Source organism: Myodes glareolus, chromosome 10 (assembly GCF_982192425.1).
Source record: "Myodes glareolus chromosome 10, mMyoGla1.1, whole genome shotgun sequence".
Classification (NCBI taxonomy): domain Eukaryota; kingdom Metazoa; phylum Chordata; class Mammalia; order Rodentia; family Cricetidae; genus Myodes; species Myodes glareolus.
This window is the reverse complement of record NC_142035.1, coordinates 2,006,008-2,020,616: the sequence shown is the minus strand read 5'-3', so window position 1 is coordinate 2,020,616 and position 14,609 is coordinate 2,006,008. Positions and strand designations below refer to the sequence as shown.

Here is a 14,609-nt window from a genome sequence, read left to right as displayed (position 1 = left end):
ACTGGGGGCCAGGAGGGAGCCCCACTGAGCACAAAGACACCCACAACCGCAGGACTCCTTTGTGGAGATGTGGCTGCAGCTTTCCTAGCTGTACTCCATCCTGGTGGCCCAGCTGTCCCCGTCTCAAGTTTCCGAAAGCTCCACCGCGTCAGCCTCAGTCTCTGGGTCTGCAGGGTCTTCACCACAAGCCTGGGCTGCTCAGCTGGAACTAGCGGCTCGTGGTGTCATGCCTTAGGAACAAGCTGGCAAGGAAGTGGCAGGTCTCCTCCCTCGGAGTTCTCACATCTAGGGGTCTGGCAGGTCTGAGAGCTAAGAGGCACCTGCGGCCTTCAATTCCCATCTTGACTCTAAAGCTCAGAGGTCTCTGGAAAACTCAAACTACCCCAGCCATCTAAGTTGTAAGGGGCAGTGCACAGGGTGGTACTTGGACAGTGACCCTTTGCAGCTGTGTGACGTGGAAGGAAGGGGTAATGACCTTAGAGACAGTATGGGTTGGACCTGGCTGAGGTGTGGCCTTTACTGGCTGTGTGACCACGAACATGTAAGAGGGCCAGTCACGGCACCTTCTCCTGCGAAGGTATGACAATGCTGGCCTTTGGGCTCTGAAGGTCCAAGGTGTGTGTGTGTGTGTGTGTGTGTGTGTGTGTGTGTGTGTGTGTATACATTTACATGTGCATGCGTGTGTATGTGTGAGTCTGATGAAGACAGAAATATTAGGAGGTGTCCTCATGCCATATGCAGCTGGGATTGGCAGTTGGGGTACGCGGCTGAGCTTCCCTTAGACATCCAAGGACAAACTGAGCCTAGCATGGGTGGGCATGATGGAGCAAGCCTCAGCCTCTGTATTTTCTCCCTCCCCTGGGGCTGGTCGAGGACACTGTGGCGACCTGCTTCCTTCCTCAATGGCTTCAATTGCTAACGTTCTGTTCCAGCAAATTTCTCTTCTCTCCACCACTCCTATCTCGTTCTCCAGAAACAGAACCAAGCTGATGGAGAGGAAACAGCAAACAGAGAGCTTGGTCGGGGTGAAGTAGGGGCTGCCCTCGAAAGGACGCAACGAGCTCCGGGGTGTGAGAGCCGGGGATAGCCACTAGATTGAATTCCAAACAGAAATGATGGCATTTCGCAGGCTGTCTTTAGCTAGGAGGATCTGGCCTTCCTTATGTTCAGAGAGAGCAGAAAGGGTGACCACCACGAGGACCCAATAAGGAGGAACAGGGTTGGCACAGAGGAGACCCATTCAGGTATGGAGGCCCCTGTGGTCACTTCAGTAGACATTGTCACAAAAAGGACAACAGGACACCAAGGAAAGATTGTAATCTAGGGGGAGAGGATGACACAGCGTGTCCCATTGTGAGCGCTGGGCATCTTCTACAGAGGGGAGAGGGCCACACAGTGCGCCCCATTGTGAGCGTGACACAGCGTGTCCCATTGTGAGTGCTGGGCGTCTCTCTATGTCCCACATTGCTGCTCAGATGATGAACAGACAGTCAGGCCCTGACTCCGTCGCTGTTCTAGGAGGGAAGCAGTAAGCTGTGTGTGCCTGGGGAGCAGTGCCTGAGAGGGCTCAGAGACATAGTAGGGTCCCTCAACAGTGCCTTCTGTGTTACCACCTCCCAGGGACTGGTTCCCAGGATCCAGGCACAGAAAGCCATGTCTACAAAGGCCTCCAGTTGCAGTGAAAGCAAGACCATCTGGGTCATAGGTGCCCAGACTCCTGGGCCTTCCCCTGGCCACACATGTCCCTCAGGCCAGGTCCAGAACACCAGCTTCTGTGCCAGTCTTCCCATAGATCACTGGGCCTTGACTGCTGCCTTGTGAACTGGAGGTGGAACCAGTGTCCGGGGCACCTTCTGAGCCACAGAAAGTTCTCCCATTTCATCGCCACGTAACCCAGTCCCTCCCCTTGGAGAAACTGCCCCTGTGTGCCCAGCACCAAGTACCCACTGAGCTGAGGACTCAGAGGCTTGGCTCAATCCAGGGACTTGTGAGTTTAGCCTGAGACATTGAGATGTAACCTAGCCACTCCCGCCTGGTAAGGACGTGGTATCTGGGAAAGAGGAAGCAGGCTTTGTGCCCTGGTGTGTTAATGAGCCAGGGCTGCTGGAGGGCTCAGTGATGCTCAACCCCTTCCTTCCTTATCTCCCCCATGCCCCTTCCCCCTACTCTTCCCATCCCTTCTTCCATCCTCTCCATCTCTGCCCTCCTCCTTCCTCATCCCTCTTCTCCCTCCTTCTCGTTCCTTCTTCCCAGTGGAAGGGACCTTCCTGGGGGTGAAAAGCCTCCAGAATGTTCTTGCTCAGAGTCTCAGCCTCTGGGGTGGGGGCTGACGGTAAGCATAGTCTCTGGAGGGAGGGAGCACTCACAGACATGCCGTTCTGGCACAGATGTGTGCCCTGTGCTCCAAGGGCTCCACCCTGTAGGATACCTACCTGCCGACTTCTAGTGAAGGCCTCTCTGGTACCCTAGCCTCACACAGACACACTTCACTACACATCTGGTTAACTGTCTCCAGGCATTTGTGAACTGTGAAGTGGGTACTGGCAACAGTTAGCACAGGACACAGCCAGAGCCAAGGCACTACTTGGTCCAAGAAGCCATTTGCCTCCACAGAAGCTTCAGGCTATGTGACAGGCCTTAGAGGGCCATTTCTCCACCACACCCACCACCCCTGCTCCAGCTAGGCATGAACACTGCCAAATCTAAAGGACCTCACCAAGGCTCCTCCTTGTCATCTCTCCTGTAAGGACCTCCTGTCCACCACCACGCAACAGGTAGGCTTAGGGGAGGGTGCCACGGGCAGGTCCCTTCAGGACCCACTTCCTGCTCAAGGCAGTGAGCTATCCTTATGACATGGGAAACCCACAGGCATGATTGCCGTGCATCTAATTAGGAGAGCTGTATGAAGTGAGCGCTTCTGCATGATTAAATGTCAGGAGAAACTCAGAAGGGCTCAAGTGGCTCTCAGGTCCCTGCCCCACCTGCTAATCCTGCTCATCTTCCCACGTTCCCTAATTAGAATATTTATGGCCTAATAAGAAGATTGAGCGCCACTCCTGGCTGCTCTGAAGGTGAGAGCCAGGCTTTGGAAGCAGCAGGGGTTCTGATTGCTTAGCTTCATGATTAGCATCTAGTCATACTGTGGTCACACATTCCATGCTGTCCTCCGTGAGGCTGATTTCACTGTCACGGGCTCCATCCAGTTCAGGTCCCACCACATGGTGACCATCAGCTGGTCAACTTCTCAGTCTCAAACTTCTCCTCAGCACATGGGCCAGATTAATTACCCCAGGGTTGGAAAAGATCCCGAGGAAATCCAAACCAGCCCCCTCCTGTACTTATTTAGACTCATGTCAGATAGAAAGCGTTCTGTTCCCTCCAAAACAGGAGGAAAGGGTGAAGGGAGGCAGCACAGAGCAAACCCCACACAGCGGCTGTCAGCTGCCCGGTCTCTGCTTTCCACCTGCCAAATGTAACCTGACTCAAGAGTGGGGTGCATGTAGGCATGGGCCCCTCATTCTTTCAGGCCACAAGGAGTGTAGCTCCCAGGGTCCCAGCCAGGCTGTGCAATCAAATCCATGCAGAAACGAGCTTTTTCTGCAGTGACATCGATTGATTGTTTTTTCTTATCACAAAGGCTACTTCTCTTTGATAGAAAAGAAGGAAATAGCAGGCCTGCATCCCACAGTGTGGTGCAGGAGGCATGGTGTGAGGCAGGCTGTGGCCTTCCCCGAGCCTCGGGTGCTTGCCTGTCCCCTGTGTTCCTGCAAATGATCCTTGAAGCCACTGTGGCACTGAATGCCATTGCCCATGACAGCAAAAGGACCCTTTCGACTTTCCCCTACACACCAGGGTCTATCCTCTGCCTTCTCAGACGCCCCTGTGACTCTTCCTTTTTCTCTGTCCCTGTTGGTGTCAACAGACAGCACAGAGGTCAGACGGGTGTATTAACTGACATCATGAAGCTCCTGAGTTACGGACAGGACGGGGAACTTAAGGGTCCAGAGACAAGAAGTCCCCGGGCCCGGTCAACTCTGCTGCAGAGCCATATAGCTCTTTGGCCACTCGCTCTGCCCTCCTCTGTTGCCACATGCGAAAGTCAACACACTAAGGAAAGGCAGCCGTCCCTTCCTGTGGTCTCTTGTGAGTGTGGGCATCCCTTGAGGATACTCTGCAAACATCTTCTTCAGCCCGATGAGTGGTGACGGGTCCCCACCTGAGCCCAGGCCAACTGCTGGTGAGAGTGTGAACACCACCTGAGCCCAGGCCAGCTGCTTGTGAGAGTGTGAACACCTCCTGAGCCCAGGACAGCTGCTGGTCAGAGTGTGAACACCTCCTGAGCCCAGATCAGATGCTGGTCAGAGTACAGGCAATAGTGACAGGCTGGAGTCACCAGGGCATCACCTCCCTGTGAACAGGCCTACTGGCATGTCTACAGCCTGAGGTCCTCACATTGCCAAGCACCGTAAGCTCTGAAGAGCGGCAAGAGAGTCATAACCCACAGCTATCTGGTCTCAGAGCAGACAAAGCAATGCCTAGCCAAAAGACGGGGGACAGGAGTCAGAGGGGAAAGCCAACCCAGGGTCTAAGGAATAAATAATGCTCTAGAGACCAGGTCCCTAAATGACAGGGAAGGTTGAGCCATGGGGCATACTATTGAGCTGCACATCAGACAGGCTACAACCCACCCAGAGAATCCAGAGAACCCTGTACCCATGAGCCTGCAGGTTCCCAGGGCTACAGGAGCCTCAGCAGCACCCAGACCACACACAGACTGGGTGTCATCTTGGTTCTCAGCACCCTCACAGTGGAGAGGAGGGAAGGGTAGAAAGTCAGCTGGGAAGGAGTCCCAGCAGCTGGGAGATAAATCACCAAACTGGGCTGGATCAATGCCAAAGAGACAGGGGTAGCTCTCCGGGATGACAGTGCCCCCTCCCCCTGAGTCAGACACGAAAGCCAATCATATCCACTAACCATGTTGAGGATCATGGCTCAGCCTGCATGGGGCTACTTCAACTACATCCAAGGTCCTTTCTACCCTAGGACCCCCATTGCCAATGAGCCAACTGTTGTCCAGCTGCCCTCAGAGTCCACCAGGTTGGCACAGATGGGGACAGACAGACCTGACATCACCAAATAAAAGAGCCAACCCAGGATGCAGGCCAGCAGAAACTCTCCGGGCCAGGAGTGAAGGGGAGACCCCAACAGCTTGAGACCAGGACCCCTGGAGTCACAGGCTAACCAGAGCCCTGGTCACAATCACTTGGCATCCATGCTGGACTGGATGGTGGCCCCAAACATGCCTCTTCACCCAGTATCTGGAGGCCAGAAGCTTCATTACCCCTAATGGAAAAACATTTTTGCAGATGTGGCATCAGGACCTGGAAAGGTCGTCTGGACTCGGGTGCACATAGATCCACAAACTGGGGTTCAGTACGAGAGTCTGAGGAAGAGAAGGGTCACAGAAGGAGGGAAAGTGAGACTAGATCATGTAATGGAGTCAGCACAGGAGGGATGGGATGACATTTTGTTATTACTGTGTCCCACCCTAGAAACTCTGCCACTTAATCTACCAGGAAAGCTGCCAAGAAAACCGTGATGTGGGCTTATCTTGCTCTGGGTTTCTGGTCTGTTCTTACTGAAGCCCCGCCCCCTTAGCCTGCTCAGGCATAAACAATACTCCAGCTAAATGCCAGAAAGCAGGCAGCACAGTGGTGAGTACACCCCAAAACTATCTCCACAGTCCGACGATTATACCCCAAAACTATCTCCATAGCCTGGTGAGTACACCCCAAAACTATCTCTACAGCCCGATGAGTATACCCCAAAACTGTCTCCATAGCCTGGTGAGTACACCCCAAGACTATCTTCACAGACCTGTTGCCACAGACCGAGTCCCTGCCAAGAGGTGGCAGCCCCATCTCTCAGGGATCTTTCTCTGGCATCTGGCCTGCCAGTTTGGGAGTTTTTCTGTGCCTTTTTGTTCTTCCCAGATGACCCACCTGAGGTGGCCTTGCAGGAAACAGGGCTGAGGTTTTCCGTAAGAGAATCTGACTTGCGGAGATGAAGGGCATAGATGGAAAGTCACACTTGAAGCAGTTACTAACCATGACACACGTGTGTGTGTGTGCGTGTGTGTGTGTGTAGTGGGGTGTGTGTGTGTGTGTGTGTAGTGTGGGGTATGTGTAGTGTGGGGTGTGTATGTTTGTGTGTGTATGTGTGTGTGTAGTGTGAGGTATGTGTAGTGGGTGTGTGTGTGTGTGTGTGTGTGTGTGTGTGTGTGTAGTGGGGGTGTGTGTGTGTATGTGTGTCCCGCGCTACCGTCTCGCCAGCAAGAACAATGCGGGACACTTAGGATCCTTCTGCAGAAAAGCTTTAATGCGTCTTGAGAGAGAGAGCATAAGCTTACAAAGCGGAGACCCAGAATGAGGGGAACCCGTCCCTTATATAGGAAACAGTCCTCGCTTCGGACGTGTCACTCTTGGATTGGTCCGCTGCCCATCAACCCAGATGACACCTCGGGAGTAGGCAGGGACAGCAGCAGTGGAAAGTTATTAAAGGCGTGTGCTACAACACCTTGAGGTCACAAAGATCTGTCTCTGCCTCCCAGGCATAGGGATTAAAGGCGTGTACTACCACACCTTGAGGTCACAGAGGTCAATCTGCCTCTGCCCCTTGAAGTCAGAGGTTAATCTACCTCTGCCTCCCTTGTGTTGGGATTAAAGGTGTGTACTGCCACACCCTGAAGTCACAGAGGTCAACTACCTCTGCCCCTTAAAGTAATGGAGAATGTGGTTGCGGCCCTCCACATCTGTGTGTGTGTGTGTGTGTGTGTGTGTGTGTGTGTGTGTGGTGGGGTGTGTGTGTATGTGTGTGTGTGTAGTGTGGGGGGGGTGTAGTGTGGGGGGTGTAGTGTAGGGTGTGTGTGTAGTGTGAGGTGTGTATAATGTGGGGTATGTGTGTGTATAGTGTGTGGGGGTGTGGTTTGGGGGGTGTCTGTGTGTGGGGGTGGGTGGGTGGGTGGGTGTGGTGGTGGGGTGTGTGTGTATGTGTGTGTGTAGTGTGGGGTGTGTGTAATGGGGGGTGTAGTGTAGGGTGTGTGTGTAGTGTGGGGGGGTGTAGTGTGGGGGGGTGTAGTGTAGGGTGTGTGTGTAGTGTGAGGTGTGTACAATGTGGGGTATGTGTGTGTATAGTGTGGGGGGGTGTAGTTTGGAGGGGTGTCTGTGTGTGGCGGTGGGTGGGTGGGTGTGGTGTGGTTGTGTGTGTTGCCTCTGCCGTGGCTGCATAAGGCCATCAGACAGCACTAGGCAGGACAAATTGCCCATGGTAAAGGCGTCAGTTGCCATGTGGGGCCGGAGAGGAAACTCTGCAGAGCATTGTAGAGACAGAAGAGCCTCTCTCTGGCCGTCTCAGGGAAAGGGAGAGGCTACTTGCTTTGTGGACTTTTTGCAGTACTGGAAACTGACCCCAGGGCCTTGCCTGTGCTGGACCAGAGCTCCACCACGAAACTGTGCTCCAAATCAGGAGTTTTTCATCACTGGCTCTACAGGAAGACATCTCAGCGGGGGCAGAGCAGTATATGGTGATGGATGCATGCTCAGGAGCAGGGCTGCCTGCAGGATACCACCCCCAACAGACCCAGAAACATCCAGGCACTTCCAAAAATACCCACAAATATTCAGACATGTCCAGAAAACCCAGTGACGTCCAGACGTGTCCAAAGATGTACAGGACACATTCAGAAACGTGTGACATGTCATCAGCAAGGACATCTGCCGGGGGGGGGGGGTGTTAAGTGCCCTCTTTCACGGTATTCCCAGAACTTTCCAGACACTGTCTTCCTACAACCTCCACTTGGCAGCAACTCAGAAGAAACAAGGCCAGAGAAAGCTTGACACTCTCCTTCCCTTTCCAAAGATGGAAATGAAACCACAGAGATTGTCTCAGCTGTCTTCCCAACTCCACATGGGACAAATTCATCAGACACCCGCAGAGCCACCAACCAAACCCTGGGGACCCAGCAGCTCTAGCAGTAGGCCCTACCATTGCTCTTATGTCCAGCCACACCCACCCTGAGAGTCCGGAAGGGCCTGCAGCCACACCCCTACCCTTAGAGCCTGGAGGGACCTGCAGCCACACCCCTACCCTTAGAGCCTGGAGGGGCCTGCAGTCACACCCCTATCCTTAGAGCCTGGAGAGATCTGCAGCCACACCCCTACCCTTAGAGCCTGGAGGGGTCTGCAGCCACACCCCTACCCTTAGAGCCTGGAGGGGTCTGCAGCCACACCCCTACCCTTAGAGCCTGGAGGGGTCTGCAGCCACACCCCTACCCTTAGAGCCTGGAGGGGCCTGCAGCCACACCCCTACCCTTAGAGCCTGGAGGGGCCTGCAGTGCAGAAGAGGCCTGAGCACCAAGGAGGCTGCAATGGCCCTGCTCACGACCTGCAGACCAGGCTGACAAGGAACCCTGGAGAGCCCGGGGCAGGTTTCAACAGGGAATCCTGGGGGAAGGTGGGATAGACCACTAGAATTCCAAAGCAGGGTCCCTTCTTGAGGTGGGAGCTGGGCTGGCTCCCCCACTCCCTGTGCTCTCCCACACCCACCTTGCTCGGAGAGCCCCCGTGTTTTCTGTTCTTGCCTATTTTCCCCTCCTCTGACCTCTTCTTTCAAGGGCCACCGGAGGGCCAGGGCACGAGGTCGGAGAGACCACCATGGAGGCCCACTGAAGAAGGGAAGGCCCATGGTGTGACCTTCATTAACTCCTACAGTGAAGGGATGGTGATAGATCCAGACAGGTTGGTCTCAGTCCCGAGCTCAGGGTCTTCCTGGGCTCCCAAAGACAAGAGGCAGGACGGAGCTTAGCTTAGCCCAGGATCACCCAGCCATAGCCCAGGATCACCCAGCCACAACCCACGATCATCCAGTCATTGCCCCATCACCCTGCCACAACCCAGGATCACCCAGTCACAGCCCACGATCCCCCAGCCATAGCCCATGTTCACCCAGCCATAGCCCAGGATCACCCAGCCATAGCTCAGGATCACCCAGTCATAGCCCAGGATCACCCAGTCATAGCCCACAATCATCCAGTCACAGCCCCAATCACCCTGCCACAGCCCACGTTCACCCAGCCATAGCCCAGGATCACCCAATCATAGCCCAGGATCACCCAGCCACAGCCCACATTCACCCAGCCATAGCCCAGGATCACCCAGCTACAGCCCACGTGCCAAGCCCAGCCTGTGCCTGCTTTGAAAGTGAATTGCAGTGGCGCATAGCCAGATTCTCCCCCTGCACCCATCCACACTGCTTCTCCACCATTCCAGACACTGAGACCTTTCCTTGACCTTCCCCTGTGGCTGTCACGAGATCTAGGTGCAGAGTAGCCATACCTGCACCAGGCCACCCACATCCCTGTCACAGTGGGCCCTCCTCCTTCCACGCTGAGGCTTCACAGCACCCATTGATTCGATGTGAGGTCTCAGACAGGCAACCAGAGACAGACACGGTCACAGATGGACGCTGGATCCATTTGTTATCTTTGAACTTTACCAGTGTTTAAGTAAAGGGTTTTGTACACAAATCCTCTGAATCCCTTTAACAGTAGAAACTCTCATCCCAGGGCATGCTTCTCTGGAGGGACTGGGAGGTCAGGCGTGTCTGCAGCTCCTAGGATACTAGCCCCAGGCTAGCTCACGTGGCATCAAGTGCATCCTGTTGCTTGCTTTCTAGGGTACTCCCAGCTGCTATCCCCAGTATGAAGAGGGAGTATCAAAATGCCATGGTCTCCAGACTGGAGCAGAGCAGAAGGTATCCCTTCAATGATGCTGGTCCAGGCAGCAAATTCCCTGGGTCCCACGATCCCACCCGCTCAGAAAGCTCGCCCCATGGGTAGTTCTTTTCCAGGTCTCACCCCAGACCACACACTGGATCAAAGCCACACAGACAGGCGACACCTGGTCAGCTGTTCTCTGAGCCCAGTTGAGTCAAGCCTGCTCCCATCTCCGCCTGTCCTTACTCTGGGGCCCCTCAAGCCTCCTGTGCAGACAGATATGACCATGCTCATCACTTCTCACCTCCCCTTGGTTTCCTGTCCTGCTATGAACAATTCTAGACTCTATCCCCTCAAGACTGCATTCCCCATCACAGGCCAAACTTCCTGGAGTGCACACATGCAAGCATGTACAACACACACACCACACACCACACACCACACCACACACACACACACACACACACACACACACCACCTCCCCTAGTGCCTTAGCAGAAACCATTCTTTCTGTTGGCGACAGTCTCCCCCAAGCATATAACCGGAGGTGGTTAATTCAATTAGTTCCCCATGCCTACTCTCCTCTCTCCATGGTTGCACAGTCCTTGCCATTATCTGAAGGGATTGTTTTCCCTTATTTACCGCCTGCCTCCTTCCTAGAGCCCTGCTTCTCAAACAATGTCCCCTTGGGATATTACACTGCTGACATCTGTGATGGATTCCTAACACCCCCATGGACAGAGTCTATGATACTGCCCAGCACCCCCACAGAGCATGGGATATTTGGCAAAAGAGTGTGACCTGGCCACAAATGTCCTCATTTGGGAAGAGCTGACCTAGAGTCAACCTTGGAAAGATAAGACTCCCAAGGGTGGGTAATCCACAGCCTCAAGGAGGAGAAAGAAGGGGAAAGTGAAGGAGGGCAGTGTTCAGCCTGCAATTTCAGTCAGCAGCCTGGAGGAGGCGCCTGAGAGCTGGAGGAGGTTGCCAGATATGGCTGTGAAGGCACCATGATTTCTCAGCACTCTGGGCTCGACACAGCAGGGACACTGCTACCACCCCACATCATTCCTTGCAGAGTCCAAAAGACTGCATTTGCTGTGGGTGGTGCCCAGTGGGGGCGAGAGGTAGAGAGGAAGAGGGACAGAGGGGCCGTGAGAGCAGAGCATCTGACTCCATCCATCCTGACCCAGCCTGAGGCCTGCTAGCTTGTTGGCTCCCCGCTGGCAGCAGTTGGGGGGAGGGAGCTGTGCACACCCCGCTGAGAAGAGTTGCATTTTTCTCTGCTTTTGATGCTGTAGAAGGAGCTGCTGGCTGGAAGGAAAGAGCCCCCCTCGGCAGGTCTGAGCTCCTGAGTGGCTCTGTAGCACCCCCTGGGGGAAGAGTAGAGAATCACCACCCAGGGAGGGCTGCAGCAGGCAATGCTGGGCAAAAAACAAGAAACACATCCTTGACTGAGCAGCTAGAAGCTTCAGGCAGGAAAGGGGAGGGAGCTGTTTTAAGATTTAATAGTAGTAGTAGCAATTACATGGTGTGTGTGTGCATGTGTGTGTGTGTGTGTGTGTGTCTGTGTGTGTGTGCAGGGCCACCCACAGAGATCAGAGGAGTTCAGGCCCCTGGAGCTGGAATGAGACACCTGATGTGGGGTCTAGGAATCAAACTCAGGTTCTCTGCAAGGAGCCGTGCCTGCTCTTAACCACTGAGCCATCTCTACTCACATCCTAGAGTGAGGGGCTAGGGAAGCCCAGATTTCAGGGACTACAGCGGTCAATGGAGGTCCGCCCACTGGCCATGCTGAGGTGGGAGAGTTGGGGGCCACCCTTACTGGGAGCTCTGCTAGTGACCTTGGCTCTGCGCTTAGACAGCCTCCCCACTCCACCCCCAGACAGAAAAACCTGAGTAACTAGCACATGGCAAAAGAGTCTCCCACACTGTAGGGCACCAGGGTTGGGGTCCAGGGCCACTGGAGACTGGGGTGAGCCTGGCAGTCCCACACACAGGAATTGCCTCCTCCTGGCTCTGGAATGCAGCAGAATAGGTTGGGCTACCTGCAGAGGGGCAGGACTGCTCCACAACAGCCTGCTGGAAGGATCACCCTGAGGCTCTGTGGAAGCCAGGGATCTCCAACAGCATCTTCCCAGCAACCATGGAGGACAGCGAACAGAGACCCCCTCAAGGTCCTAAGAGACAGGGTGGTTGATGAGAGCAGAGTAGTGTAGCCCTCCGCGTGTTCTGCCTGCTTTGGCTTCCCCACACCCCATAGGCAGCAGCAGAGGGGAGGAGGGACACACGAGCAGTCTAGTGCCGATACCTTGAGCTGTAACTTACATGCTGTGGAATTCACCCTCTCAGTGCACTCGGCTCACACAGGGCTGCACCCATCACTTCTGCCTAGCTCCGGGGCCTTTACATCACCCCTAAAAGAAGTCCTATGGTGCTGGTGTCACCCCCACTTCTCCTTCTCTCCTGCCCCAGTAGGCAGTCCCTGCTGTCTGTGGACTTGCCCAATGTGAACCCCTCCTTGTGGCTTGTGGGCCTGGCTGTTTTCACCTGGCACAATGGCTTGGGGTTCATCTGGGTGTAGCAGGTGTCAAAGCACTTTACCTTTTTATGGCTGAGTAACATTCCATCATGCAGACACACCACGTTTCAAGTACCTGTTGTGGACTGGTTGGCCTTTGTGGTTGGTGCCGTGTGCACACTGGTGTACTCCATTTGTGTGGATGGTGCCGTGGGCACACTGGTGTACTCCATTTGTGTGGGTGGTGCTATGTACATACTAGTATACATCATTTGTGTAGATGGTGCTGTGTGCACACTGGTGTACACCGTCTGTGTGGATGGTGCCGTGTGCACACTGGTGTACTCCATTTGTGTGGATGGTGCCATTTGTGTAGATGGTGCTGTGTGCACACTGGTGTACACCGTCTGTGTGGATGGTGCCGTGGGCACACTGGTGTACTCCATTTGTGTGGATGGAGCCATGTGCACACTGGCGTACACCATTTGTGTGAAAACCTGTTTCCAGCCTTTAGATCCACATCCAGGAGTGGGGTTTCCGTGTTGCCTGCCAACCTGAGGTCCAGCTTTTCACTGTTTCCATGGTGCTTGGCCCTCTGCCTCACCTGCGTGTGGCCCCTTCATATGCTCTTGAGCACAGAGCAGTCTTTAGATGCTGAGCAGTGAGAGGATAGCCTCAGCTGTCTCACTTCTCCGTGTCTGAGGAGACAAAGGTTCCAGCAGTGACCACTAGAAACCATGGGAGGCTGACACAAAACAGCCCTGGCCAGAGCAGAGTGGCCAGCGATGACTTTGACCTCAATGGAGAATGAAGGGATTTGGGCTCTGGGTTTCAATTTATCCTGCTCCCCATAGTGACCACCTCAGAGAGCCCAGAATGAGTAGGAGGCATGCTTACAGCCTTGTGGGTAAGACAGTCTCAATACTCACTGGGCAGCGCCTGATGGGAAGGTGGGGGCTCCCAGGTGTGGGCTCAGCAGACCTACAGAACACAGCTCGGTGGACAACAGCGGGTATGTTGGGAGCTGCATACGTGGAGGTGCTGGGGAAGCTTTGGCGCTTTCTAGGGCAGGCCAACCGATGCATTATTGATGGGTGTTCTGCAGAGTTTGCATGCTGGGCTGCAGGGAGCTGAGCGAAAGCCCTAGGGATGCTGCTTTCTAGTTGTCTTCCTGCTCTCAAACTCAAAAACGGTTAAATCGCTTTCCTAATGAAGTCACTGCAGCTCCATCGCTGACACAACTCCAGAGGCCCCTGCCCTGTTCTCTGTACCCAGTGGGAACTGGGGAGGGGTGCCACAGGAAAGCAATTGGCCAGTAGGGGTGACCCTGAACACAGCATGCCCAATGTACTCAGCACCTCCTTCTAGCTCCATGGAGGGATAATACAGGGGCAGAGACTACCAAACTGAGACCCACTGGGCTCAGAGGCAGGCAGTAGACTCTAGAGTCCGCCCGGCTGGCCTGCTTCTTCTGAGTCCTTCCAGTATTTCTCCCATCTTGCAGGACCAGCTTCCCTCCCAGGGTCCTGCAGTCCACAAGCAAGTCCAGCTCCCCCTCTAGTGGCAGGCTGATGTACACACACATGCACACTATACACATATGTACAAAGACCTACAGGTGTGTACATACATGAATACATACATACACATGCATACAGGTTACACATATTCCTACATGTCCGCAGGCATTGATGTGCAAGCATACACATGCAAACATATGTTCATGTACAATAAGCATATGCCTCTATGTTTCTGTTTATCCTTTTCCAATGCCACATGCGGGCAGCAGTGCTGAGCTTGGCCTATTTATTTATCCCTCTCCAGCTGACAGATTAGCTGTGTCTGGGACAGAGAGAGGAATGGGAAGGGATACAGATGGAAGGAGAGAGGGGAGGAAAGGAAGAACAGATGGAGAGAAGGGAAGAATGGGTATAGGGATGGGTAGATAGTTGGAGGGATGGGCAGAGGGATGAATGGGTAGATGGAGGATGAATAGGTAGATGGAGGATGAATGGGTAGATGGAGGATGAATGGGTAGATGGAGGATGAATGGGTAGATGGAGGATGAATGGGTAGATGGAGGATGAATAGGTAGATGGAGGATGAATAGGTAGATGGAGGATGAATGGGTAGATGGAGGGATGGTGAAGGATGAGTGGGTAGATGGGGGGATGAACAGACAGAGGAATTCTGTGACCTGTCTGCTGCTTACAACTCCCCTGCAGCCAATGTATTGAACTCACACACACTTCTGAGTCACAAGGTGGGGCCCGCCCTTTTCTAACCTTTTAGAAGAGTCAAACTGGAGATTGAACC

The 14,609-nt window shown here is 54.2% G+C and overlaps 1 protein-coding gene across 2 annotated transcripts in view; it reads left to right on the top strand.

Moving 5' to 3' along the window:
- Cdh4 (cadherin 4) overlaps positions 1-14,609 on the top strand; it is a 495,273-nt gene that overhangs the window by 438,248 nt on the left and 42,416 nt on the right. The gene's annotated exons all lie outside the window — the stretch shown is intronic.